This window comes from Astatotilapia calliptera, chromosome 5, assembly GCF_964374335.1.
Source record: "Astatotilapia calliptera chromosome 5, fAstCal68.1, whole genome shotgun sequence".
NCBI lineage: Eukaryota > Metazoa > Chordata > Actinopteri > Cichliformes > Cichlidae > Astatotilapia > Astatotilapia calliptera.
This window is the reverse complement of record NC_137426.1, coordinates 24066144-24070205: the sequence shown is the minus strand read 5'-3', so window position 1 is coordinate 24070205 and position 4062 is coordinate 24066144.

Sequence of the window (4062 nt, the reverse complement as noted above, 5' to 3'; positions counted from 1 at the left end):
GAGCAGTGATTGTGCTTCCTCCAGGCTAGAAAGTAGTTGGGCTGAGCTGTACTGTCATATAATTACCCCCAAAACCCGAACCAGACGCAGGACTAACTAAGGCAAGCTTTCATCAGGAATTATGAGCCCAGAAATATGTTTTGGCACTAATAATAGTCTGTAAAGATAATCGTTTTTGCCAAATTGCAGCAATGCAGTTAACATTTATGCTCAAAAACACTTACACAATACAGTATATTTACAGTTACTTTATTGTCTCTATAACATTTTAATGTATCAAACATAAAACAGGCCACTTTATGACATTCTCTAGTTTGCTGTGGAGTCTCTGTCGTTTTGTATTCTTAATGAAAGTCAATAAAAGTCCCGTATATGCAGGAAAATATTCATTAGCTGCTGTTTTAAAAACAAAAATATAATTTAGCAGTGATAGTAACTTATTGCGTTTTTTAATTACTAGTGTTTGGTAAGATGCCAAGTCCATGTATAGCGCTTTGACACAATCTGACTAAACCTTTGTTTTTCCTTGCAAGAAACAAACAGTTTTTACAGTTTCTAGTTTATGTCCTGCTGCTAGTCACTTTGGGGATTTTCATCATTCATTCCGGCGCTCTCAGAGTCTTTTAAGGCCAAGTTAGACACTCAGTGATTCATGTTCACAGTGTGAAGTGTGGACTAAAGAGTTATAACAAGAGATCTTGCGGTGCACATTCCTGCCTTGTACTTACTGTACATACCACTGACATCAGCCACTTGTTTTTCAAATCTGCTACACTGATAACAAGTGCCATTATTAAAACTGGCTCTAAATACCGGCTCTTTTGAAAGTAGTTTATCATCATTAGTATTAAGTAGAAATAATGAATAAGAGAGACATTTTTTTATGAAACAAATGCATGTCAGCATGAATCAACATATCAAAATGTTACACTTCATAGTCATATAAACACACTCAGATGACTTCAGTGATGGTGATGCTGAAACAGTTTGAGATTAAACCATAAATGTATGATACCTCTGTTATATTTATTGTTCTTAGTGTAAGCGACGCCTAATTTGTAGAGATAATGAAGATTTATAGTGCTAACTAACCAATGTGACTGGGTTTGATAGCTTTTAAAAATCCCATTTTCAGTTTTGAAATGAAGGTTGGTAAACAGTTACTAAGTACGTTTTGGCATCAAAAGAACCGGGGGAAAAAATTACAATACTCTAACAAGAAACGAGTCTTGTTGAATTAACATTAGGATGACCAGATGTCACTCTGTAAGTGGAACTGCACGTGCTTTTTATTCTTAGGTTGATTTTCCTTTATTGTACCTTATGCTACATAAATCCTCCACCCCTGTTGTAATTTAAGTTCAGACCAGCTAATAGTCAAAATACTTTTTACACATAATTGAAAAATAAAATATTAGAGAGGCTGTTCATTTATAAATGTTGCTAATGGATGACTTTTAAAAAAGTACTGATATCAGCATTTCAAAGTCTCTGTGAGATAATTCCTATCAACACATTTTGAGTGGTTGCCCTCCCTGTAGCTTTACATGCATAACTTCGTCATCTACTGCAGGCCAGTTTTTAACAGAGTGGGATAAGTGCTCTCCCAAATTTTATCATATTAAAATTCAGAGTTCATCTTAGGTAATTTGCAGCATCACAATGTGCTAATGAGGAGATTCTTGCGTTTTTATGTGATATCAAACTTTCAGCTAAAAATCATACAGTACAATTAGAGTTAGGTTAACACACACACACACACACACACACACACGCACACACACACGTGCCAGATAAATTAACCACATACAAAAAAAACCCTGGAAAGTGGTTGACACCTGGGTTAGGCTCCCGCCCACCCTGTGACCCTGAAGTGGATAAGCAGTTAAGAAATGGATGCGTGGATGAATGGTGGCCATTAGCCCACGGATCCATTAATGTCTTGTGTGTTTTTAAAAGATCCAGTTTCCCCTTCTGCTCTAATTCCTGCACTGAACAATGGCACCGGGGACATTTTTGTCATCAGCCACAGAAGTTATTCTCTCAATCATCTTGCTTCTGTTTTTATTCACAGTACAGCCTAACTGCTTTAATATCCGTTGCTTCCTTTTTTATTTAGACAATTATTTATATGCTGCTTCACAGGTGTTGAGTGTTAATTTAATTAGCCTTATTTAACAGGTTTTTCTTCATTATTTAAACATATTTGTCACAGAGTGTGTGGTAGGCGCCGCACACCTTGTCAGTCTTCTGATTGCTTTTGTTCTGGTTCTAATGACAGCATTGTGTAGAGGTGAACAGGTACACTGGATTGTTCAGGCTCTAATGGACCAGCCAAATGAATTTCCCACTGCCCTTCCATATTCCACACCTCCAGCAGTGCCATCAAGTCAGCATACAATAATGGGAGAGAGGTTTTTTTTGTTGATGCACATGCAGACACTTTCTCCTAAACCATTTATTCTGTGCAGAGGAATAGCAAAAGGGTAACAGCTTTATAATTTATGTCAAATGAATAGTTTGACATTCTGGGAAATACAGAAAATCAAGCCAATTCAATGGACAAGGCACTCAAAGCATTAAGTAGAAATTTAAATGTGTGAGAATTTTGCAATAGCATATATGCTGGTAGGAGTATTTTGGGGCAAAGTCATTAAACTTTTAGGCAGTTTTGAAAAAAATCTGATTAACCAGTTCATGTGGTAGATGCACTGTTTATATCTCTGTGACCACTTCAAGTTAATTTAGTGTCTTTTGTCCCGCCAGGACTTAAATCACACACTTGATACATAGACCAGAAATAAGGGGAACAACTAGTCTGTATTTGTAACAACTTTTAAAGCATAATTATTAACACATTTTTGTTCATTTGTTTAATCGGGTCAAAAACAGAATTGTAAAAAGAAATATAAAGAAATATTTATTGGTTTAAAGATGGTCTTGTTGGACTATTTTTCAGTTACCAAGCAACAAGCAGAATCTCAGTAATTCACAGAGATGAGAGTGAGACACTCGCATGTAACTGTTTCTTGTAATGACAGTCTAAAAGTATGGAATAATTTGTCCATTACCGTTCACTGTAAGCATATGCAACAGTACAGTATATGATCTGCACTGTAGCCAACAAGTCAACAATATCACCATTTTCACTGATCCCAAAAAGCTGAATCTGTTGGATGTAGCGTTTTCAGCAGGAGAAATGTTTCTTCAGTTTCTTCTCCTGCTGAAAAAGTCTGCTTACAGTACTCATTTTCTTAAATCAGCTGAGTCACAACTATACGTTAAAAGCTGGTATTAAATATGCAGTGCATACAGGGAGGCTATAAATTCTAATTCAGACTCAACCACGGGCAAATGGTCCAAAGGCAATCAAATCATTCTTAACTATTCTGAATGGATTTCATAGTACACTGACCTGAACTTCATTTGGGTTAGGTATCTGATGCTTTAGAGCAGGGGTGGGGAACACAAGGGCCGGTGTCCTGCAGGTTTTAGATTTCACCCTGGGCCAACACACCTGAATCAAATGATTAGTTCATTGGAGAACCTCAAGACACGTTGAGGAGGTAATTTAGCCATTTAAATCAGCTGCGTTGGATCAAGGACACATCTAAAACCTGCAGGACACTGGCCCTTGAGGCCTGGAGTTCCCCACGCCTGTTTTAGAGGCTTTACAGTCCTCTGATAACCAGCAGGGAAAGAACAGGTTGCTGTGTTTAGCTAACTAGTGCCTAGGGTGGGGGACAAAGGTGAGAGAGCTGCTCCACTTCTCAAAGGGATTCTGAGCGTACTAGATGATCTCATGTGGTGGGAGGACACATGGAGGAAATGTCGAGATTGAGAGAGGAAGTTAGCCCAGACGGAGACATAGAAAGTGAGGTGTGTGTGTGTGTGTGTGTACACGGAGGGGGTGCTCAAAGAGAAGCGAAACTGGAACTGGGCACACTCGGAGTATGAGTGTCCATATCTGAGTATTTTTCTTAACAGTTTCAGTGTCTCTGAATGATATGGTGACTGGAAGAGAGAGTGAATATGAGAGAGAGAGAGAGAGAGACGGGAGGG